Source organism: Suricata suricatta, chromosome 2, assembly GCF_006229205.1.
Source record: "Suricata suricatta isolate VVHF042 chromosome 2, meerkat_22Aug2017_6uvM2_HiC, whole genome shotgun sequence".
Classification (NCBI taxonomy): domain Eukaryota; kingdom Metazoa; phylum Chordata; class Mammalia; order Carnivora; family Herpestidae; genus Suricata; species Suricata suricatta.
Window position 1 is genome coordinate 178,964,566 of NC_043701.1, and position 24,596 is coordinate 178,989,161.

Here is a 24,596-nt window from a genome sequence, read left to right on the forward strand (position 1 = left end):
GGGGAGAGGGAGGGGAAGGAAGGCAGGGAAGCATGGGAGAGGGAGGCAGGGGAGAGGAAGGCATGGGAGAGGGAGGGGAAGGAGACAGGAAGGCGGAGGGGAAGGAGGCACGGAGCTGTGGCAAAGAGAAAGTGGGGTCCTCTTCCAGTTGAGGTCGGGCAGGGAAGCCCTCTCTGAGGAAGTGTCAAGGACCCCCTGGCCCATCTGACTAAGGTGCCAGGGACAGCTGCACAGGGGCCAGACAACTGGGTGGAGTCTTCCAGAACATCTGGAGTTAACAACATCTGTCCACATGCTCAGAGCTGAGAGTCTAAACAGCTGTGAAATTACTGACTGCAACCAGGTTCCCGGGGACTTCCTGCCGGGATGGAAATGTTCCTGATTTGAATGCTTGTTATACATTTGTTTACACTCAGACGACTCTACACTTAATTACCTAGTTAACTACATGTGCACTTCATGACCCTTACATTATGCCTCGACTTTTTTTCAATTAAAGACTTTGCTTGTTTTAGAGCAGTTTTAGGCTCACAGCAAACCTCGGAGGAAGGTACAGAGGTTCCCCTATGCCCCTCCCCCTCCCCACACGCACAGCCTCCCCCCCACATCACCCCTGCAAAGCCCCACCCTTGTTACAATCGATGAGCCTACATCAACGTATCATGATCACGCACAATCTGTAGTTCATGGTAGGGTTCACCCTGGGACTGAGCCTTCCAGGGAGTTTGGACAGATGTGTACATGATTCATATCCCTGTTAGAGCATTCAGAGTATGCAACCTTAATTTCGTTTTAAAGAAGGGATTTACAATAATAAACACAAAAAAAGCAACAGAGTTCATTTGTGACTTTCACTAATTTTGACCGAACACTTTACGATAGCCTGTCCCGCCGACTCCCTTTCAAGAAGCACGTCTGGGCGCCTGGGGGCTCGGTCAGTTAAGCATCCAGCTCCTGATTTCAGCTCAGGTCATGGTCTCTCAGTTGTCTCAGTTGTCTGAGCCTGAGTCCCGTGTCGGGCTCTGCGTTGACTGCACAGACACTGCTGGGGACTCTGTGTCTCCCTCTCTCTCTGTCCCTCCCCTGCTCCTGCTCACACTCTCCCTGTCTTTCCAAAAAAACAAACAAACAAACAAACAAACAAACAAAAGAGACACTTCGTCATTTGGAAGCTGCGGTGTCCCGCTCTCTGCTGCCCTGGGCACATCCTGCCGCCATTGTCACGCAAGGTGGGTCCTGAATTAGAAGCCATCTCTGGGCAGCAGGATTTCTATATTGCCCACAACACAAGATACTTATTTTCCATCTTCTTTGAGGTTCAACGTCCAGGAAAGACTTCCAGGGAGCCTCCCGCTGGCCCACGTCCCGCCTGGGACAAGCATCTGGGGCCCTCGGGTCTGACTTGCCCCAGACGAGCCCCCTCCACCTCCCAAATTCTGCTTCAATAATTCAAACTGCAGCCCACACCAGGCTCACCTCTTTGTTAAGAACACCTTTTGCCAAAGTTCTGAATCTGTGTTGCAAAAAGGAACTAACTGCTTCCATGCCCCGGAAGTGCCTATATAATTCATGTTCTGCCCGGTTGCGTGTCACGGATCAAAGCCCGTGCCCCGGCCATCTGTTACCTTTTACCCCCAGCAGGTCATTTCCTTCTAAACGCCTTCATCCAGGGTGTTTGCATCGGATGCTGTCCAATTGCTGGGCCATTCAACGCCCCCAGAATATTTCCCTTTCCGTCGCACACCGCTAAAGCTCTGTCGACACATCCCCACAAGCAGACGTGGTAGTCAGTGTTCAAGGTCTAGAGCACAACTCGAATGGAAAGCCAGTAAAAGCTCCCAGAGGAACAGCTTTTGACAAGTCATTCTGATTCCATTGAAAATAAGCCAGGAGGACGAGGGATGAGCGGATAACCCCACACGTTCCTCTCCTGACGGATGGGAGGATTTGGAGCTTCCCCAACATCCGGGAATCAGGGATCGCACCCCCCAGGAGAGCCACGCCGCGGCGGGTAGGCAGGACCCACCCCAGGCCCACTCTGCAGGCAGCCCTGGACCCCGGGGGTGAGCCTCTGATGGCCGTGCCTTCTCGGAGCCCAAGCCCACGCGTTGGCCCACCTGCACACCTGGGCCCTGCGCACCTGCCTCGTTCTAGACGCAGCCCTCTCCTCTCTCGGCTACGCCACACTGATTGATGTCTTGCTGTAATGTCAGAGCCCTGGGCCTGGGCCACCTGGCTGAGCTCTGAACTCCTTCCCCTGCTCTGCATCCATGGCCTTGGATGTGGGTTCTTCAGATGAATGGCCAAGACCATGTGTCCTGCCCCGGTAGAGGACTCCAGGGTCCTATCAGCATTCATCAAACCTGACATCACCCCCTCCCACTGCCCGTAGGTTCTGAGACCACGCCACTGGCCCCTGCCTCACCTCAGAGCCAGGCCTACGGGAGAGCTGCGGTGGGGAGGGGGTTCCCACAGGGCCCCAGCTTTCTCCACCTCAGCGGCCCTCCCTGCAGCACCCGCCCAGGGACGCACAGCAGCGCAGTTCTGAACTGTCGATCCCAAAACATTCCTGGAAATGCGCTACATTGCAATAGACACCAGATGGACGTGTTGACAGTCTGCCTCCAACCGCGCCTCCTCTCTCGCTCGCCACTGACCTTGTAGCTGCCTCCCAGGGCTGTTGTAACAAGTAGCACCAACTGGGGGTTTGCAAGAGCGCAGAGTCGTCTTCCCAGAGTTCTGGGGGCCAGAAGCCCAAACTCAAGGTGTCAACAGACCCGCTCTGTCCACAGGCTCATGGGGCCGATCCACTCACTTGTCTTAGCCCCTCTTGCCCCACCTGTTCCTTGGCTTGCGGCCATGTCGCTCCGATCTCTGCCGCCGGCTGTACGCAGCAGTCTTACCTCTGTCTTTCCCTGTATCCAGATCCCCCGCTTCTTAAAAGGACAGCAGCTGCACAGGGTTAAGGCCACCCTCCTGACCTCATCTAAACTTGATTCAGTCCACAGAGACCCTCTTTCCAAATAAGGTCACCTTCAGAGATAACAGAGGTTAGGGTTTCAACGTGTCTTGTTTGTGGGGACACAATTCAGCCCAGAACAAACCTGAATTATGTTTCCCTTGATCTATCTAGTTCAATGACTTTTTCAGCCACTAAGTCAATCAGCAAGCATTTATTGAGCACCTATTGTGTTCCAGGCCCCGTGCTAAGAGGAGGGGCTCCTGGCACAAAGCCTCATGGTCCCAGGACAAGTGAGCAGCCAGCTGCAGAGCAGGGCAGGGACACTCAGGGCCACAGCAGCCCCTCTCCCTGGCGGGGCTCCTCTCCTGGTCTTAGAGCACCCAGGGCCTTCTCGGAGGGAAGGATGACAGAGCTATGATCTGCCCCAGAATAGCAGGCAGTGAGGGCCTGGGCAGAGGGAGCTCTCAGAGTCAGACATGAGAGACACATAGAACCTCTAGAAAATGTGTGGGTCAGCACAGCTGACACAGAGAGGGGGCGAGAGGCATGCGGGGTGAGCCCAGAGGTCACATGGGGCACCCACCAGGTCGTCGTGGAGGCGAAGGCATCCCAGAGTGCCCGTGGGCTTCTGACATTGGGCACTGTTGCTGCCCACCCTCCGTGAGCAAGCTGTCACCCGCGCAGGCTCCCATGACTCCCCCCCTACACACAGCAAGCCTGCTGGGGAGGGTCCGCAGGTCCACCGCACAGTTAAGGAAACTGAGGCCCATCTGCCCAGGTCACAGGAGGGCAGCAAAGGCTGGACGCAAGGAGTCTGCTCCAAAGCCCAGGCCACAGCCTGCATCTGCAGGCTGGTGCTTTAGAGAAAGACAGTCCTCTGGGGGGAAAGAGGAGGCAGGCTGGCGGCCACGGGCACTTGCAGAGGCCAACTCCCTCTGGGGCACCTGCCCTGGGGCTCACCTCTTGACAAAGACCTGCCAGTGCTCCGGAGCCCAAGCTCAACCATACCTACCCCTCCTCCAGCCCAGTGGTGAGGGGCAGTGACCTCATTTTGTGCTGGGCCTTGTAAACAGTCCACTCTTGCCATTTTGACTCTCATGACTTAGTTGTTTTTTTTTTTAATAAATCCTTTTTTTTAAGATGTTTATTTATTTTTGAGAAGGGGGTAGGGGCAGAGAGAGGGAGACAGAGGATCCAAGGTGGGCTCCACACTATCAGCACAGAACCGGATGTGGGGCTTGAGCCCATGAACCATGAGATCACAACCCGAGACCCAACGCTTAACCAACTGAGCCACCCAGGAGCCCCAACTTAGCATTTAAAAAAAAAAAACCAAACATTCCCAATCCAGTTACCATTCAGTGATTTTTTTGTGTGTCTCTGGAGCCAGCTCTCAGGTCCAATTGCTTTTGTTGTTGTTTTGTTTGCCAGCTGGCTCTGCGGGTCGTGAGGGCCGGGCCAGCCTTGGTCAGCGGTCTCCTTCGGAACTGCACCCACAGCTTGGGGAACTCCCTGGCGGTCTGCGGGGCCCGGGGGGCTGGGAGATCGCCGGCGGATGGAGAGGGCTCCCCAGCCCTGCTCTGGAGAGGGGCAGAGCTTTGTCTCTGCACAGTTCTCCCTGGAGTCGGCTGTTGGGCTCTCTGCCTTGATTTGATTAATGTGGATAGACTTTGGCAGCGGCACTCCTGGAAGAACCTGGATGGGTCCTGTGTGTACATAACATAAAAGATGCGCTGTGGGTGTTTTCAGCCGAGCATGACTGATAGCTATGCTTGCTAAGATAGGAGCAGTCAAACCCCGGCTGCTTGGAGTTTCTCACGGATGTGCCAAAGAATCTGTCTTATCTAAATGCGGGTCTCAGGATGATCTAAAAGAAAACCCTGTACTCCAAGTAGCATTTGATGAATGGCAAGGCTGGAATGCACGTTCCCCCCTCTTTATTTCCTTTCTAATAACTGTTGGGGTCGCACCAGCTTGGCCAAAGAGCGTCAGGACTCCTGCATCGTGAACGTGCTTGTGTGTGTAGACAGGGCTGTGCACGTGTCTAAAGGGACATAGCCATGTATCACCACCTTAGTCCCACAGAGGGAATTAAAGGCGGCTAACAAAGCTACACATCGTAGAATAATTAAAAAAAATAATAGATGAGGAAATCACAGCAAGTGAGATAGAAAAGGAGGAATAAAAATAGAAGTAGGAAAGGAGAGAAGCGAGTGTCTGAAAAGACAGGAAAGATGAGGGGAGTTGGGAGGAGGTGGAGTGAGAAAGAGAAGGGGAAGTGGTGAACAAAGCTTCCGTTTCCATGGTGACCAGCAGCTCCAGGGCCCTGGGGATGAAGCTGCCGAAGATGCCTTGCACGGTAGTCTAACCGGATGTGGTGGGCCTCCTCCCAAGCGCTGGTCCAGTCCAGCTCCGGAAGCTGGGATCTGCCCTGACCTGCGCACCCTGCAACTCACCAACCAGGCTGCACCTGATGACCTTGGGGTGACCTCCGCACACTGCCCCCCCCCCCCGCCTTGGAGGTCTGGGTTCCCCCCGAGGGACGGGCAGGGCAGTCCGTGTTGGCTGGCGTCTCATCCTGGGAATAGAGAGAAAGCTCAAAGGGATTCTAAGCAGCTCTGTGGACTGAGAGGTGGGCAAAGTAACTTTGGTCAAACTTAAGGTCAATCAATGCAGCTCTTGCCAAGGTCAGCCGTGGGCTCCCTGCAGCCAAGCATGACTGTGGTGGTCAAGATTCTTCTTCAATCTCTCAGCAACGTTGGACACCGTGGACCATGGCTTGCTTTCCAAACACTCCCCCATCTTGGACACCGAATGCCTCACTTCCTCAACTTTCTTCCCACCGCCCTGACCAGGCCTTCTCTGCCTCCTTGGCCTTCACCGAGACTTGAGACGGTCCCGCCCTTCAGCCCGCGGTGGGCCCCCTGTTCTTCCGGCTCTCCCCCTCCTCTCTCCAGGGGCTCTTGTCCTTGTCTGTGGGTTTAACTACCACACAGGCAGATGGGTCCCAGATAGACTCCAAGCCCCAGCGGCAACCCAAACTCCAGCCTGGTATGTCCACAGCCTCCTGGACCTCTCCACTTAGACATCGCATCAACATCCCGGACAGAAATCCAAAGTAGTTTCTCAACTGGCTCCCCCAAACTTGTTTTCTCCTCTGGGCAAGTGACACCATCCTATTTCCAGATGGTGACTTAAACCAGAAACCCGGCACTTGGCTTTATTTCCACACCCCAAACACAGCCGCCATTAGCACACCATGTGGATTCAAGCTCCAAAATGAACCACGAGTCCCTTTTCTCCTCTTATGCTCTAAAACCCCAGCTCCCGCCCTACCCACCGCTGTCCAGGTGGAGTTTGCTCACTGGCCGCCTCACCGGCCGCCATGCCCACTCTTGCTCCCCCCTCCCCCAGTTTGTTCTGCAGGCCAGACAGAGGGGTCAGTGTACACCAAGATTGGATCAAGTCATCCCCCAACTTTAAAACCACTTTAAGTATCAAGTGCCAACTCCTTTCTCAGGCAGTTGAGATCGGACCTGTGCCTCCAGCACCTTCCGTGGCTCCTTCCTTGTCCCTCCCCCAACCAGCTTCTTGCATTTTCTCAAAAATGTGGGCTCTTCCCAGCCTCAGAGCCTCTGCACTCACTGTTTCTCTGCCTGAATATTCTTTGTCCTGCCCTTCGTGCACCTGCTTCTTCCTCCTCTGTTTGCACTTTAGGCCCCCGAGAGACCCCCTCCCTCTCTCTTTCCAAAATAAGCCCCGACTATGGCTCTGCATCTCGGCCAGCTGCTCGTTTTCTTTCTGACACTTAACACACTGGTCGTTTTTTAATAGCTTGTTGCCTTGTGTGATGTCAAGTTTCCTCGCTGGTCTGTGGCTCCCTGAAGACAGGGGCTGTGTCTGATTTACTGTCACCATGTCTCAGAATCTGTCCAGGGTAGACGTTCAGGCAGCACCACTTTGGGAGCTAAGCAGAGGACAAGAGACCGAGAAAGGGTCCTCTAGATGGTCCACTTGCAGTTCCGGTTGCTCCGGAAGCCAGTGTGCAGCCCCAGCCCTGCAGCTCCACTGAAGCCTTCTGGAGTCTTCCAGCAAAGCCCCCTCCTGGGGGTTGAGCAGCTTTCTGCTGCCACAGTCAGCACCCTGGGTCCGCTCCAGCTCCCAGACCAGAGCCTCTCCCCATGCCCTCTGGACAACCAGCTTCCGGCTCTGACAGCTTGTGGATTTGGGGGCACTCGGCATGAGCCTTGTGCTATTCTCTGGCCTGCAGTCGCCTGCAAATCCAAATTCCTGCAGGAGGGAGGCCGCCTTGGCCGCCACCCGTTTCCGGCCCTGGGAGCACTGTGCTGGCCACCACTGACCTTGGACTGCATACTTGGGGTCGGGGCAAAATGCCAGTATTTGTGTGACAGGGGTGCCTGGGTGAAGGCAGGAGAGGAGGAGGGACCCATAGCACGAGGGAGGCGGGTCTGGGGTACAGAACCCACCTGCGCTAATGAGCTATAAACTGCATGAGCCTCTCTGCATTATTCTAGGCTTCTAAATCCCGATCTGTAAGACTGAGGCGGCCAAGCCACTAAGCTACCGAGTTCAACCGCCCCCACGCCATATACCAACTAGGTGTGGCAGGGACTGCTCCTTCCCACAGTCCCCCTGGAGTTTCTGTTCATTGCAGCTGGCTATTTTTCTCAGACTGCCTTAAGCTCTCTCTATTTAACTTTCCTGTGTGTGCGTGTGCGCGTCTGATCTCATTAACTCAGAAGCTCCTCAAAGGCAGGGACCTTGGGTCTCAACTACCCTCAGCTCAGAGCCTGGCATACAGCACGCATCAAATTAACGTTCGTCGGTTTGATGTGCCCACATTATCTCAAGGGTCCCTTCCAGCTCTGGCTCAAGCTCCTTCCCACCTGCCCTTTGGTGGGTAGAGGGGGCAGGGAGGGAGAAAGAAAGGAAGAGGTTGGGGAGAAAGACAGATGGACAATAGAAGACAGGAGGGAGCAAAGAGAGGGAGGGCGGGAGGGGAGGCTGAGCTCGGCTTTCTTGAAACGAAGTGAGTTGGGTGAAGCACAGACACTCAGAGAGCACCAGGGAGAGAGGGAGGGGGGTGGGAGATGAAAATAGATCTATACAATCCCCAGATGCCAAAATATCCAGAATGTCATGAGTCTCCCTGGAACCTCTCTCTAGAGAAGCCCATAGAAGAGATCCTTTATTCCATTTCTAATTAAGGACCCACTTTGAGGTACCCAGCCACTGGAAGGGAAGTTACAGTGACTAACATTTTTAATGTCATTAAAATAATTAAATTCCACAGTCATTTCTTACACCCAGCCTGCACTTTTTTTCCACACTTTCCTTCAAAATGAAGCAAAGGCACTGGGAGTCGGAGAGAGCCGGTGGACGGAACCTTCATTTCAACTGCCGCTCTTGGCAGATGGATGTAATGGGCTTCACAATCCATTTGAAACGTTCTTGCTGTTTTGTACGCATCACAGCCATAATGCCTCCCATTCTCGTGGCCCCTACCTACCTACGGTCACGTGAGCTCCAGCGGACATTCTCTTCTTGTGCATTGAAATGGGGGGAAGGATGAGGAGCCCCTTTGTAGAGACGTAACAATTTGAGGACAGCACACCGTAAGCACGGGCGTTCCCTGAATGCTCGCCGTGGCCCAGGCTCTGAGCTTCTCCTACGTTGTCCCCCAACAATCTGGGGCTCTAGTGAGGCCACGAGCCCAGGAAGTCTAAGAACACGTATGCTTGGACGCTACATCATCTGTTCAACAAACGTTTAGTGAGCATCTTCTGTGGGCCAGGCACTGTGCTGGGTGCCGGGGAGATCACAGCGAGTGAGACCAACATCTCCCTGCACTGGAGGCGATGGCATTATGGATGACAGGAGGGACACGCAGCAGGGAAAGGATGGGGTGACAACTTCATACAGAGAAGTGAGCCAGGAAGAAATTAAAATGGTATGTTGTGATCAAGAGTATATGGCAGGTAATGGAGGAGTCAAGGGACTCCTGAGGAGGTTACATTTAAATTGAGAGTTGAGGGGGCACCTGGGGGGCTCAGTCGGTTGAGGGTCCAAATTTGGCTCAGGTCATGATCTCACGGTTTGTGAGTTTGAGTTCTGCGTCCGGCTCTGCACTGACAGCTCAGAGACTGCTTGGGATTCTCTCTCTCTCTCTCTCTCTCTATCCTGCTCTCTCTCCCTCAAAATAAATAAATTAAATTAAAATAATTTTTTACAAGAACAAATAAATAAAAATTTTAAAAAGTTGATTGTTGAACAACACGGAGGAACCACTTACAGGATGATGCAGGACAGAGCATTCCAGACAGGAAACACGAGATCTAAAACCATGAACCTGGGGCGCTTGGCTGGCTCGCTCCGTTAAGCATCCTACCCTGCACTGGCACTCAGGTCATGCCCTCCCTCCAGGTTCACGAGTTCAAGCCTGGAGACAGGCTCAGCGCTGACAGGGGGGAGCCTGCTTGGGCTTTGTCTCTCTCTCCCTCTCTCTCTGCCCCTCCCACTCGTCTCCTATCTCTCCCTCAAAATAAATAAATAAACTTCAAAAAATGCAGATTCTTGAAAAAATAAAATACAAAAATAAGTAAAAATATTTACCTTATTGCTCCATACTTCTGCTCCTGAATATTCATCGTAAAATAATAATTCTTAACACAGAAAAAAAAAGGATTCTCTGTGCCTTATTGATAATAATGGTAACAAAGAAAAATGACCTAAAATCCAACAGGAGAAAATTTCAAGGAACATGACACATGTGTTTGATGAAATATCGCATAGCCATGAAAAATAATTTTCCAGGCTTTGATTCTGACTGGGGGGGGCACCCCTCTCCATCCTTCCCACTGACCACGACTAAAACCCTGGATAGAATGGATGCAATAACTAGCAGAGGACTCTAAAAAGTAAGTAAGAAGCAGCAGAGTGGACAGAGAAATCAAAACTTGAAGAAATACCAACGTGGTAGTGACTGCCTTGGGGTTCCCACCCATATTTTCTGGCTTAGACATGAAGGCAGTCAAATCCCAAAACCATGCAGCAGATGTGGACAAAACAAATTCCAAGAGAATTCCTCTCTTTCCGGCCAGGGACGCAGCAGGGCGGCCCCTGCAGCCCAGAGTGTGGAGAGAGTCCCCAGATGCTGTGAGCGTTTTCTCCATTTCCTCTCCAGCCCTACCCTGAGCAGACCGCGGTGTGAAGCTGCAATCCTTTAGCGTCTGAGGCCATGGAGGCCTTTGGGTAAAAGACAGGAATTTACAGATTCAAGCAACTCAGCAAACCTCAGGCAAAATAAGCTTAAATAGGAGCACCTTAAGATCCACCCTACTTAAAACTGCTGAAAACCGAAGATAATTCCTGAAAGCAGTCAGAGAAAAACGGCAGCTTCCATGGGGAGGAACGGCCCCATTGAGTGACTGCAGATTTCTTAGCAGAGACCATGGCAACCAGAGGACAGTTGGAAATTATTTTTAAAGCGCTCAAAGGCAAGAACTGTCAAGCCAGAATCCCATATGTAGCAACAAGATTATCTAGGAATGAAAGAGAAGACATAAAACGAAGAGAAGTTTCCACCAGTCATATGTAAATTATAAAATAAACTGTACAAGTACGGACATCACAACATTATTTTACAAAGGGTTTGTAATGACCTTGAAAAGTTCCTATGACATAATGTTTTAAAAAATTGTGATACAGAATTAAATAAACACATGATTGCAGTTATGTCCAACACCATGATTGCAATACGCTTCTTCATAGAGAATGGGCTAGATGCCAGGAAAATAAACTGTTATTGGTGACTTCTTTTGGTAAAAGAACTATTGCTGATTTTGCTCTTCATTTCTTTTCTTTCTTCTCCAAAATTTCGGTAGATGATCAACGATTTTTAGAATGTTAAAGTAATTCCATCTAGAGCACTGGTCAGTTTGGGAAAAGGTCAAGTTGGTTTCAGTACAAGAAAAATCATGTGTTCATCGGTGATGGTTTCTTTTAACACAGAAGAGGTGTGAGAGAGCGCCCAGTGGATGGAGACAATGGCAAACTCAAATCCACTCATTTTCCTGGGGTCCTAGCTATTCAAAATAACTAAGATAGAAACAAATGAATAAGAAAAAATTGATATTCAAAATCATTGAACATTAGAGCTTTAGCTAATGTTCTTTTAAAAACATTTATTTTAATGTTTATTCATTTTTTAAGAGAGAGAGACACAGCATGAGCAGGGGAGGAGCAAAGAGAGAGGGAGACACAGAATCTGAAGCAGGCTCCAGACTCTGAGCTGTCAGCACAGAGCCCAACTCGGGGCTTGAACCCACGAACCTTGAGATCATGACCTGAGCCGAATCCGGATGCTTAACAGACTGAGCCACCCAGGCGCCTCCTAAGGTTCTTAGTTCTGTTTGTGTGGATTAAAAAGTCTTTATGGAAAAGACTCTCCAAGAGGCTAATGGTAGCCCCTGTTCTGCAACCAATAACGTCATCAACTGAAAGGAACAAACAAGCCCCAGGAAAAAACAAAGCACCTGGCAGGACGGAAGCCAGCTGGCCAGTGAAGGTCCTAAGTGGATGCTGTGCACAGACCAGAACCAGCGCAGTGCACCTGTCTCAAGAGACAACCGGGCAAAACCAGCCTTTCAGGGTGCGTGAGTTCAGCCTCCGGATGGTGGACATGTCGAGAGGCTCAGAGGCAAACCGAGTAAATTCAAAGGTTCTACGGGGTGATCACAGGGGCGGCCACAGGGGCCCGTTATCGGCCTGAGTCAAGAAGAGAGAGAGGCATTGAGGAAGGCAGGATCCTGGAGGCATGGCAGTTCAGAGCCAGAGGTTTGCGACTCCCCAGCAGCTTCCAGCTTTGGGGAGAAAAACAAAGACCCGATTTCCACCTTTTCCAGGAGCAGAGAGGAGAACTGGGGATCTGCCAAATGGGACCCTTTGGACCTTTCTCCTTTAAATGAGAATGTCTCTTGCCTCTTCCATGGTTTCTCAAGCTGAGCGCCATCGACTTGCGGGGAGCATCCATCCCTCCATCGCGGGGTTGTCCGGGGTGCATAGGATGGTCTGCCGTCCCCCTGGCCCGTAGCCACTGGAGAAGCACCCAGCACCCCTGCAGTGATGAAGACCAAGAAGGTCGCCAGACATGGCCAAATGCCCCCCCGCCCCCGGGAAGAAAAAGCAACTGTGCCTGAGAACATTTCAGAAACTCCAGGGGGCAGTGAGTTCTGAAGAGCAGGAGCTGGGCGCTGTCTTCATTGGAATGGTCACAGTGGCCAGGAGAGCTCAGGGGAAGAACGGCAAAAATATGTCAGGTTCGAGATTTGTTTTCCTAACTATAAAAGGGTAAAAATGTTGTGTGGATGCAATACAGGCTTCCCCATGTTAACTTCGTGATTCCACTGACCCCCATTCCTTCGCTCACACCACAGCCGTCCGGTGCTGGGTCAGCAAGGCTCTGCACGGGGACGTGGCCGGCCTGGTGCGCTGGGCAGCCACCTCCCTGGTTTGCAGAAGTAAGTATAGAACTTCGCCGTTTATAAACTGTACTTTCCTCGCCATGTCTCACGATGTCTCTGAGGGTGGAGGTTAATCTCCCCGAAGATTTGGAGGCTCAGGGAAGTGAGAGAATTTTCCAAGTGGGTGGGACTGGGGGTGGGGAGGACCCTTCTCTGTGGGACGCCCCAGCTCTGGCCAAAGGGAAGAAAGAGTTCCATCCTGGACCGCCCACGCCCCCCAACCCTGCGCAAGAAGGAGCTCAGGAGGGAATCACTGGCATGTGTGTCACAGAAGATAACCGCAAAGAGAAAGACACGCCTTACCATGGAGACCTGTCGCGGTTGTTCCTGGACCGAGTGACGGGGACACCGCAGGGGCCGGCCTGATGCTGCAGGTGCGAGTCCCCACTCTCACCCGGGACCCAGTATGTCCCCCAAAGAAATCCAACAAAGCCTCTAGCCCTCCTAATTCAGAGAAGACATGGGGGACAAAAGAACAAACAAAAGCTAGGGATGCCTGGGTAGCGCAGCCGAATTAAACGACTGACTCTTGGTTTGGGCTCAGGTTGTGATCTCACAGTTTTGTGGGTTCGAGCCCCGAGTCAGGATCTGCACTGATAGTGCAAAGACTGCTTGGGATTCTCTGTCTCCTTCTCCCTCTGCCCCTCCCCTACTTGCTCACTCTCTCTTTTTCAAAATAAGTGAATAAGCTTAAAAAAAAAAAGAAAGAACATACACAAGTCACAAGAACATAATAAGACCAATTGAAAATGTGGGGCATTCTATAAGACAACTGGTCTGCGCTCTTCAAAAAACTAATGTCGTAGAAAAGCAAAACGAAAAAGTAGAGCAATCATTCTAAATTAAGAAGGATTCGAGACATAACAACCAAATGCAATGTGGGTGCCTGAACTGGAGACTGGTTTTTAAAAATTAGCTTTGAGGGGTGCCCGGGTGGCTCAGTCGGTTGAGCCTCTAACTTCGGCTCAAGTCATGATCTCATGGTTCGTGAGTTTGAGCCCTGCTTCGGATTCTGTGTCTCCCTTGCTCTCTGCCCTTCCCCTGCTCACACTCTGTCTCTCTCTCTCAAAAAATAAATAAACTTAAAAATAAATAAATAAATAAATGATCTAAGAAGTCAGGCTTGAATGCTTGCCTCATTCTTCGGCAAGTTTCCACTCCTCATTAGGGAGTGGAAATTATTAGAAAGAATCTCACAGACTTTATTAATCTTTCCTCCAGTGAATCAAAGATCATTGTTGCCAGCGTTTGGTAAATCTGCAACACACATTGGCATTTTGATTGCTAATTAGTGTACAGAGAGAAATCGTGGCTTCAACAACAATCTCACATACTCGAGTGAATTTAATTGAAATGCATAAATTTAAAAACCACTCTAATTTGTAAACATCCTCTTGGAAACCTTACGCCTGTGCCAAACCATTTGCAAATTGTACGCATCCAATAAAATCGGCATCTCCCAAATCTCTCTCTTGGGTGTTGCGAGGTAAAACTTCTGGCTCTTCCGACACTACCCTCCCCCGCCCACCACGCTTGGCACAGAGTTTCCGTCTTCGGTGCACCTGTTAGCTCCTCTTCTCATGGATAAGAGTCGTTTCTTCATTCATTCATTTATTCATTCAGTTATTCATCAAATATTTACGGACAGCATGCCGAGGGTCAAGGCTCTAGAAACCAGATATGCGGCGTTGAACAAAACTCATGGAGCGTCGAGCTATCACTGTGACACACTGCAATACCTTAATATGGTCGTAATTCGTCTCCAAGATTTACACGCTCGGCACCGACGCCCCCGGTAAAATCCCAGGAGCAGACGCGTGCATATAATGCTTTGCAAGCAGTTCTCTCTGCTCGCTCTTCCTGTCCCTAAGATTGAGCCCAGACACCACAGTCTCTGAGAAGCCTTCCCGGCATTGAATGCCCCTTGATGGGCCCCCAGCGACCTTGACTTAGCTCTATCGTCCACCGACTGGGGCTTATTGGCACCGCCCGTTCACACGTCTGTCTCTGTCCCTCAACCCCGAGTGCCGTGACACACACGGCTAGCGGCCTCTCCAGCATCCATTCTCCCCTCCTTCAGGACTTAGAGAACATCACCTTGAACAGGGCAGTACACAAAATGGCAGATAAAACTCCTCGCCCTCCTAGATTCTGTTGCAACGAGGCTGCCCCGCAACACGGACTGGCTTACTACAGAGTTTTCGTGAGGGAGATAGACTCAGCTGGCCTGGTTCCCTTTTGTTTTGGCCCTTCACTGTTTGCCCTGGGGTGTGTGTGTGTGTGTGTGTGTGTGTGTGTGTGTGTGTGTGCGGGCACACGCACGCATACACGTGCACCATGCACGCATGCACACTTGTATGCACACTTGAGTGTGTACAGTGCCTGGAACGTGATGTGATGTCTGGAGACACAGCAACCAAATTGCAGCCATGAGGACACGAGGCCTGCAGCCACAAGACAGCAAAAAGACAAGACAAGAAGGGACCCCTCCCCCCTCAGTGGCTTCTGAGTTGCTGCATCAGCCTGGTACTGCAGGGCTCCAGACTTACTATGTGAGGACATTTCCTTGACTTCCTGAAGTCATTGCTGTTCAGATTTCCTGAGTCCCACATCAATTTACTCTGACAGACCCTCTCGGGGAAAGGACCGGCCTACTCCAATGCAGTACAGGGCCCAGCACCTCACAGGCGCCCAGCACAGGCTTGCGGGTGGAGGCGGGCCTCACCAGCCTCTGCCACCTTTCCCATTGTCAGCACGTGATTTCCAGGCTCGGCCACCCTCCACGTGTAGTGCCTCCCGTGCTCTAGCTCACCCCCGGGCCTTTGCACGTGTTGCTCCCTTAACAAGAACTCTCTCTCCTCTTTCCTTATCTCCTTTGTGAATCCCTTGAGGCCCTTTCTCTGGCAGCCCCCTGCGCCCCACTGTCCAATGATACTAGACCAGCAGAATGTCCCCTGTGCCTCAGTGTCCTCATCCATAAAATGGGCATGCCTCATCGGCCTCAAAGAGTTGTGAGACATGAAGCAGCAGATTCTAGCAAACTGTGGGAACAGCAAACACTCCCACAGCACCTCCCACGCGCCGGGAAGCACTCTGACCCTGCACACACGGTGATCCCTTCGCTCTTCCCTGTGAGCCAAGTACAGAGGAGGAAACTGAGGCACAGAGAGGTGAAGCACCTTGCCCAGGGTAACACAGCCTTTGAATCTTCTCGGACATCAGAAAACAGAGACGAGTCATCCCCCCTGACTTCTTTCCAGGTTCCTGGCCCACAGAATCTGGGAGCATGAAAAAATAGTTGCTTGATGCCACCAATCTGGGATGGTTTGTTACAGAACAGTAACCAGGATATGCAGCTGCCCCAGCGAGTGCCTGGGAAGCCACCGGCGGTCCTGAGTGGAGCAGGGGACCCTCCTCCAGGCAGCCTGCAGCTGGTCCTTCTCCTGGATGGGAGGCCGGGCCAGCGAATCCTCAAGAAGCCAGCCGGCTCGAAGCCAGATGACATCTTGAGGTCGTTGTCTGAGAAAAGGGGTTGTCACAGGTGCTGGGGAGGGGCTGGCAGTACCAGGACAGGCGATGGCCAAGAGAGCAAGCTGGCCTGGAATGGCCACGGTGAGGGGTCTGAGAAGCCACTGGGCTGGGGCTCCAGCGGATCGTCCCCTGGAGTGAACGAAGCTGCCTCGGTGTTATGGGCCTGGGGGCTTCCGGCTTAGCCCCCCTGGTGGCTTTATGGGCTAGAGCCTCCAGGGGCCCTGCCAAGGGAGAAATTATAGAAAAGTGACTGTGCCTGAGGTACACTGAGAGCAGGTAAACTGAGGACCAAGCAGACAATAGGTCTAGGAGGAGGAAAGCTGGGAGGCCGCCCTGGAGGAAGCCTCATTTGCCCCTGCACCAGATGTTTCACTCCCCCTTCTATCCTAGGCTGAAGCAGGGGCTCCAACCAAAGTCACAGTCGTTGTTCCTGCAGGGAAATGTTCCCCTGCCTTCCATGAGCGTTATCCTAAAATCCCACCTCCGAGTGACCGGCCGCCCAGAGCTCCTGCATCACTGACAGCCCAGAGACGCATGCAGAGAGAGCCTAGCCCCAGCCAGACAGCGCTCCTGTGCAGTCGCCCCGCCCATCATCCCCAGGAAGGGGCAAAGCGCCAGGAACTCCCATTCCCAACTGCTGGGTCCTGCGTCCGGGGCCTCCGTGACTGGCCTCCAGCTCCTGCTGCAGTGGACTTGACCCGCGTGTCCTGCCACCCGCCCCACCCCGGCTCTTTCCCAGGAAGCCCCAGTCTCTGCCTCCAGCATGGCTCCTGCCCCGGCCCCTCCTCACCCCCAATAAGTGAAGCACCCCGAACAGCCTGCTCACCACTAAACACCTCAATGGCTCTCTGAGCTTTCCTGGGCCAGCCTGTGCCCAGGGTCACACGGGGACCCTGTGAAGGAACCCCAGACTCTTCCCCCAAAGCCTGCTGCTTGCCCCCCAGATCTGCTTTCGGTTTGCTGCTTAGAGGCCCTCAGTCTGCTGTCTGCTGCTCCGTCTGCTAGAGGCAGAGGCGCTGTCCGCAGGACGGAAACAAGCGGGCTTGGGCAACCTCAGCAGCCCCGCGGCTCCAGCTTTAGTTTATCTTGGGCCTGAAGCCTTCCAAAGGAATACAGTCCTCCCCAGGCCAGGGAGCGGCCTGGAGGGGCAGCCTGGGGAGCGCACTTCTCGCCTGGACCCACACAAGATGCCTTGTGCTCGGTGCTTAGTACCCATACAGGATGCCCAGTGCTCGGTGCTCAGTACCCACACAGGGTGACCGATGCTCAGTGCTTGGTACCCACACAGGATTCCCAGTGCTCAGTGCTTGGTACTTGCACAGGATGCCCAGTGCTCAGTGCTCAGTTCCCGCACAGGATGCCTGGTGCTCAGTGCTCAGTACCCACACAGGATTCTCAGTGCTCGGTGCTCAGTACCCACACAGGGTGACCGATGCTCAGTGCTTGGTACCCACACAGGATTCCCAGGGCTCAGTGCTTGGTACTTGCACAGGATGCCTGGTGCTCAGTGCTCAGTACCCACACAGGATTCTCAGTGCTCGGTGCTCAGCACCTACACAGGATTCCCAGTGCTCGGTGCTCAGTACCCACACAGAATGCCTAGTGCTCCATGCTCAGTACCTGCACAGGATTCCCAGTGCTCAGTGCTCAGTACCTGCACAGGATTCCCAGTGCTCAGTGCTCAGTACCTGCACAGGATGCCCAATTCTCAGAGATCAGGCCACCCCACGCTTCTTCAAAGCAGCCCGGCCTTCCACTGCCACCGACACTCACCGTGTACACACCCAAAAGGTCAGCAGGCCCTCAGACCTCCAGCTGGGAAGCTGGGATCTGAAAATTCAAAACACGCCTGAAAGCTGCCATGTGCTTTTAATTTCCCTGTTCCAGTAAAAGCAGGAGGAAAAAAAGACACCCAAAGAGTGGCTCCAACAAGTCAGTAAAAGAAAGCTCCATGGAACAATTCACGATGGCATTTCCCGGCGTTAATTTTCAGTGGATGGTTTCATGTTTGATTATCAGTATCCTTCACAGCTGTAGAGAATGAGCGACCCAGGAAGTCGCCCGCCCTTGGTAATGAGCTAATAAATCTTTCATCCCCAAGGCCACAGATCTGAGTGCAGGCGGGAGTGGGGGGAGGGGGACTTACCCACGCTGGATTTGCCGTAACATCCCGGTTTATGGCCTGAGTGTCCAGCCATGTCCGCGAGGACCCTTTGACCACAGGCAGCCTCCACATGAGTGTGGACCCCGGAGGCCCCCCAGCTGTTATGAGCAGAACGTGCTGCCATCCAGCTGGTGCAGACGCCCTGCCCCTCTGCGCGATGGCTGAGGACCTGGGGCTTTGGAAGGTAAGTGGGTTTGGTGAGGTCAAGGGGGAGCCTCCGTGAATGGGCTCTGTGCCCTTGTAAGGATCACGAGTGCGCTCCTCCCTCCCTGCCCCTGCCTCTCTCACAAGGGTGCACGGAGAGCCTGGCCGGCTGCGGCCCGGCCTCTGCCAGAAGCTGACGGTGCCGGCGCCTGGAGGCAGCCTCCCGGCCTCCACTCTGAGCCGAGGCCACTCAGCTGTTTCTGGGCCACCCACTGGCCCATACTTTGTTCAAGCGGCCCACACAGACTGAAGCACCGGGCAGGGAGGGCCCCGGAAATGTAAGGAAGGGACTGACCGCCAGTGGGAGGGTGGGGTGACCAGCGGGTCGATGTGTTACTTAACGAAGGAGAAAGGGAGGCAAGAGGAGCTCTTTGGGAAACGACTCCTTGAACAACCCAGGACTAATGGAACTTGCATTCCTGATGTCTGTGTGTAGACATGTGTGTTCATGGACACGTGTGTACTCAGGTACCGTGCCAATAGAAATTAACCTCTCCCAAAGAGAGGTCTGGCCTTGGTGCTCGGCTCCTGGGAGGTGCCCCCAAGCGCTTGCAACGTCCTGCCTGATAAGAGTCGTCTGTTGGCCTGGAGGCCCTGGGCCGCAGCTGACAACCTGACGCTGTGATTTAGGGTGGACGCTTTCTTCGGGCCGCGCGGGACCAGCCAGACCCCCAGAGTGGCTGCGGACCGAGGTCGGCCCTGAGCCACCAACCAGGTCTACACGAAACAGATCCGATAAAAGCACTGAAGGCTCAGGAGAGCTTCCCCGGCCGGCAACATTTCATGGAAATTTTCTACCAGGAAAAGTCCATAACTCTCTCTGGGAGAGAACATCTGGGCACATCATGCTTGGAACTGTCTAGACTCGGCCCCAGACACCTCCTCCCTGGGCTGTTTGTTGGTTCTTTCAATGTTGATTTATTTTTGAGAGGGGGGAGGGGCAGAGAGAGAGGGAGACACAGAGTCCGTAGCAGGCTCCAGGCTCCCAGCTGTCAGCACAGAGCCCGACGCAGGGCTCAAACACACAAACTGTGAGATCATGACCTGAGCTGAAGTCAGACACTTAACCGACTGAGCCGCCCAGGCGCCCCTTGAGTGGTTTCTAAAACGCAGGGCGACAAGGTAGGGATTCGAGCATGTGACTCTTAGGAAGGTAGAGGTGGATGTACTAAAGGATCGTGCCACTTACCTCTGGGCACAGATAGTGGCCACTGTGAAGCCGGTCATCTTCGTCCAGGGCTTTGTCCAGACTCCGTGCACGGTTATACAGGTGCAAAGTCAGGAGGCCAAGCGTTCTCTTGTGGGGGGAGGGGCAGCATCCCACTGCTCTCGGGGACCCCTCCAGAGGGCTCTCAGCCCTCTGCTCACACCAGCTTTGCCGCGGCAACCAGCTCTGAGCGGGCTTTCCGCTAACCTGAGAGCCCTCGCCCTCCACTTGCTGGCTGAGGGATACCCGAGGGATAGACCAGTGGGGTCAGGAGCTAGCAGAGTATTTTCCACTTTGTTCCTCGGGTGGATGGCTCTAAGACCCACTCCACAGAATGCTCAGAGAGTCTGCAGCCTTGGGCGCCTAGCTGCCTTTTGCAGCGGCCAATGCAATAATGCATCTTTGTGCAGACTCCCCGTCCTCCTGACCCCCACCCTGCGCCTGGTGACCTCATTCCCCACAATGCTAAGACAGTGTCTGCTCAAAGTTGCTCCTCCTTGAATACAAGGCTCTGGGTGCACAGTGGGCCAGTGTCCGAGGAACACAAGAGTCTGGGGAGAGAAGGTTCAGAACTCAGGTGCCTCTACCCAGAGCTCCAACGCACCAAGTGCAGGAAACGTGGGGGTCAACGGAGAGATGCCAAGATAGAGTGATTGATAGGAAATCACTCAGATGACCAAATACATATTTCTTGGGTACATTGGGTCTTTATCCACAGCTCCTGAAAGCGTTTCAGAGCCATAAAGTCAAAATCGGTGATTTGCTATTAATGAAGGTGACTATTGGAGCCCACCTTGGGGTGGGGCTGGTTAAAGGAAGACCAGTTTTGTGATTCGAGTGAGAACCACCAGTGCCCCCCACCTCTAGGGAGGGGAGAAGGGAGAAGGACTAGAGGTTGAATCAGCCAAGAGCCAATGACTTAGCCAATCATGACTATGTGGTGAAGCCTCCATCAAAACCCAAGAGAGCAATTTTGGCCCTTTTGCTTCGGAGAGCTTCTCTGTTTGGGTAACAAGTGCACTCCCGCATGCCACCAGACCGGGCCCAGAACCTCACGAGAACAGGATCTCCCTCAATATATTCAAGACCTCACCCAATATATTTCTTCATCTGGTTATTAATTCATACCCTCTATTGTATCCTCTAATTAACTGATAGGCAGAAGTGCTTGCCTGAGTTCTGCATGCCATTCTAGCAGATTAATCTAAATTCTAGGAGGTGATCATTGGAGCCTCCGATCTGTACTGGTCGGTTAGGAGCACAGGTCACAGCCTGAAGCTGGCACCTGCTGTCTGAAGTGAAGGATGGGGGAGGTCTTGGAGGACGGAGCCCTTAGCCCATGGAATCGGATGCTACCTCCGGGTGGGCAGTGTCAAAATTGAGTTGAATTCTTGGACACCTGCTGGTGTTGGAGAATGGCGCGTGGTATTGGACTTGGGTCTGAGAATCTAAAAGAGTTGGTGTCTGGGGCCCCTGCGTGACTCAGTCAGTGAGCGTCTGACTCTTGATTTTGGCTCAGGTCACAATCTCACGGTCCGTGGGTTTGAGCCCCACCGTGGGCTCTGTGTTGATGGTGTGGAGCCTGCTTGGGCTTCTCTCTCTCTCTCTCTCTCTCTCTCTCTCTCTCTCTCTTTCTCTCTCTCTCTCTCTCTGCTCCTCCCCTGCTCTTGCTCAAAAAATAAAAAATAAAAAAGAGTAGGTATCAGTGAAAATGCCTTCCTCGAATGATAGCCAGTGAACTATACTAAGGGTCCCCACAGGGAATGCACAGCGGGGCGAGGCTGGGCTGGTGGTGCGCAGGCAGAGGGCTGACCCGGGTGGGGTGGTTCTCTAAAGCATTGTGAGCTGTAATAACAGGACTCCTAGAGCACAGCTCTGAAACGTAGTGTGCCGCGGCCACTGGAGCTGGGACCGAGGGCAGCGGCCAGACGATCTCAGGGCCAGACCACCCCGGGAGTGTGAGTGAGGGAGAATCACTGACCACGGAGGTGGGAGTTAGCAGCACCTCGAGTACAGCCTTGGAGCCCAAGCACAGGGTCTGGGGCCTGCAGGGGAGGGGGCAGGGAGGGCATCACGAGGCCGGACGAGCAGGGCCAGTCTCCAGCAGCGGCACCACGTGCAGCCGGGGGCGGTGATCCTGCACCGACAGCCTGAGGTCCCCTGGTCTCGCGTTCACCCAGGACTGAGTGCCTTCGGATGAAGCAAACGCCCGGTGTTCTGGTCCTGCCAGGGGACGAGGGAGGCAAACTGAGAAGGAAACAGGGAAGGAGACAAACCATTAGAGACTCTTAAGCGCAGAGAACAACCTGGGGTTTGCTGGAGGTCGGAGGTGGGGGGGAGGGGCTAGACGGGAGACAGGCACAGAGGGCACTTGTTGGGATGAGCACTGGGCGTCGCACAGAAGTGATGATGCACTGAATTCTCTTCCGGGAATCAGTATTATGCTATATGTTATCTAACTTGGATTTAAATTTTTTTAAGTAAATAAAAAATTCAACGTGGATGAGCTGTTAGAGGGATCCAGAAGAAAGCCAAGAAGTGATGTCACCATATTTGTACTTCAAGAAACAGAGAAGGAAGCCGACCAAAATCTGGGCACCAGCTGCGTGGTGGGCGCACGGTCTCATGACCAGTGATTTCCGTTTATTCCCACTTGGACGTGGGGTCTGCTCTCGCCTGCCTCACCCCCTCTGTACCCAGGCCATCAGCCAGGGCGCCTCCGGCCACCAAACAGAAGCCCCCAACCCAAAGTGGCTTAAATAACGATGATGCATTATCTTACAAAATTGAGCCCTGATCTGGCCTGTGCTGCCCCCATCTCTCCCCCACCCCCAGGCAGGCCTTGGGAGGCCATTACCCCCCTGACATGATGCAAGGCCCACGGAAAGGGACAGAGAGGTCACCTTCTTCCCTGGAGGCTCCTTGAGAGACAAAAGAACCTTTCTTACCAGAAGCCTCCCCCAGGGGACCCCCTCCCACCTCGTTGCTCCAAAGCCAGGCAGGGACAGGGACACTGGGCGACATGACCAGGGCTCTGTAGGGGAATTGGGGCTGTCTGGGGTCAGGGCAAGTCACTGTCACTTCACTCGTGTCGGAGCAGGGGATGGGGGTAAGACCTGAGCACACGTGAGGTTCCGTTAGCAAAGGAGAAGGAAGGCAGAAGGCAGCAGTGGCTGCCGCGCCCGGTGACACAGGAGGTCAGATGCACTGTGCTAGTGTCCCAGAGTTCCTATAACAAAATACCACGAGGTGGTGGCCTACAACAAGAGAAATACATTTTCTTGGGGTTCTGGAGGCCAGTAGTCCAAACTCACAGGGTCAGCGGGGCCGTGCTCCCCCTTGGGGCTCTAGAGGACCCCTCCTTGCCTCTTCCGGCCTCTGGTGGTGGCCGGTCATCCTTGGTGTCCCTTGGCTTGTAGACGAATCGTTCCAGTCTCTGCCTCTGTCTTCACTGAGCCTTCTCCTCTGCGGGTCCGTGTCCCCGATCCCAATTGCCCTGCTCTTAGAAGGAGACCGGTCATCCCAGATTCAGCGCCCACCCCGATCCACTCTGACCTCCTCTTGCTTGACTTGATACACATGCAAAGAGCCTATTTCCAAATACAGTCACCTTCGCCGCTTCCAGAATGGATATGAGTTTTGGGAGGATCACTATTCAGCCCACTACACACCCCGAGTGAAAGAAGAGACCCTGTGGGCCCCGTGCCCGGAGCAGGCCTGGCCTCTAGACTGTCCTGAGGAAAGTAAAAAGCCGGCATCGTTCTTCGGTCTCCTGTGGAGGCCTGTCCTGGGAACACGCGGGTGCCTTCCTCCACGCCCGCCCCCCCACCACGGGAAGAGTGCAGGGCCCACTCCCCTCCCCCCGCTGCTTCTGGGTTTGCTGTGTGCTGTCCGCCGCTCGGACATAGCTCTGTGCACAAGGATGACCCCTGTGTATCCTATCCGCTCGGTGTCACATTTCTCCTGATTCCCGTGCTCCGCCTTCACCTTCTGTCCGGCTGCAGGGAGGTGAGCCCCTCGCTCCCTGAAATTGGAGGAAGCGGCCCTCCTGAGGCAAAATGGTGAGGCAGGCGCCATCGGCTAGAAAGTCCTCGGTTCCGGGTTCCAGGTTCCAGCATCTATTAACAAGTTACTTCGCTTTGCTTCCTCTGTCTCTTTATCTCCAAAGGGAGGGGCCTGTCCAACAGGAGACAGTGGGTCAGTGGCCCTGCCGTCAGGCCGAATGCTCAGTCCTTGGTGCTCAGTCCTGTTCATTGCGAGCTAGTAACGCTGTCGTGCAGGACGGGGACCAACAAGGCAGCTGGGACTCACGAGGGTCTGACATGCCCGGCTGAAAGCATGTATTCTGAATGAAGAAAGCCTTGAACTGGCGCCATTTCCAGTGGCCAGGGGGGCTCGAGCAGAGGCAGCAGCCACCTGATTGGTCACAGGAGACAGAGGGGCTCTGCCCAAACGAAGCCCTTAAGAGCGGGAACTACCAGACTGGGCTCCAGGGACCCTTGCAGCTCAGCACGGAGAGCACGGGGCCTGACTTGAAGCCCCGCCTCTGATGGGTGAGGCTGCTGGGACCACTCTGCCCGGTCAGAAAGGCCCAGAAACTGAGGGGAGAGCCCATGGCCAGCTTCAATAGCTCCAGCAGGGAGACGCAGGATCCCTTCATCCTGCCTCATGACCTAACTGCTTCTGCCACTGTGGCTGGTAAGTTTGGTGCCAGACACTTACGAGCCTGTAGAGGGGATACGAGTCAAGACCTGGAACCACCAAAGGCAGTAAGGAAGAAAAAGGGGCAAGGTGTGCAAGAGGGTCAGGGAAGGACTCTGAGCAAAGATCTGGCCAGAGAAACAAGCATCATCATTACCATTATCATAACCGCCATCACCACCATCACCACCACCACCATCACCATCATCACCATCATCACCACCACCACCACCACCACCACCATCACCACCACCACCATCACCACCACCATCACCACCACCACCA

General features: G+C 53.6%; 2 long non-coding RNA genes across 3 annotated transcripts in view; both read right to left on the reverse strand.

Annotated features, from left to right (window-relative positions):
• Positions 1-17,885: 17,885 nt before the first annotated feature.
• LOC115273894 lies at positions 17,886-18,388 on the reverse strand. The gene is made up of 2 exons (XR_003900998.1): positions 18,182-18,388; positions 17,886-18,066 (listed from the first exon to the last, which is right to left on the reverse strand). It is a non-coding gene; the product is annotated as an uncharacterized LOC115273894 (long non-coding RNA).
• Positions 18,389-22,982: 4,594 nt separating this feature from the next.
• The window catches only part of LOC115273898, a 2,778-nt gene continuing 1,164 nt past the window's right edge, over positions 22,983-24,596 (reverse strand). Inside the window, exons 3-4 of one of the 2 annotated variants that reach the window (XR_003901001.1) lie at positions 23,598-23,786; positions 22,983-23,106 (exon numbers count right to left, since the gene is read on the reverse strand). This is a non-coding gene — a long non-coding RNA (uncharacterized LOC115273898). Of the gene's footprint in view, positions 23,112-23,597; positions 23,787-24,596 lie in introns of both variants that reach the window. The other variant, XR_003901000.1, reaches the window with a different exon arrangement.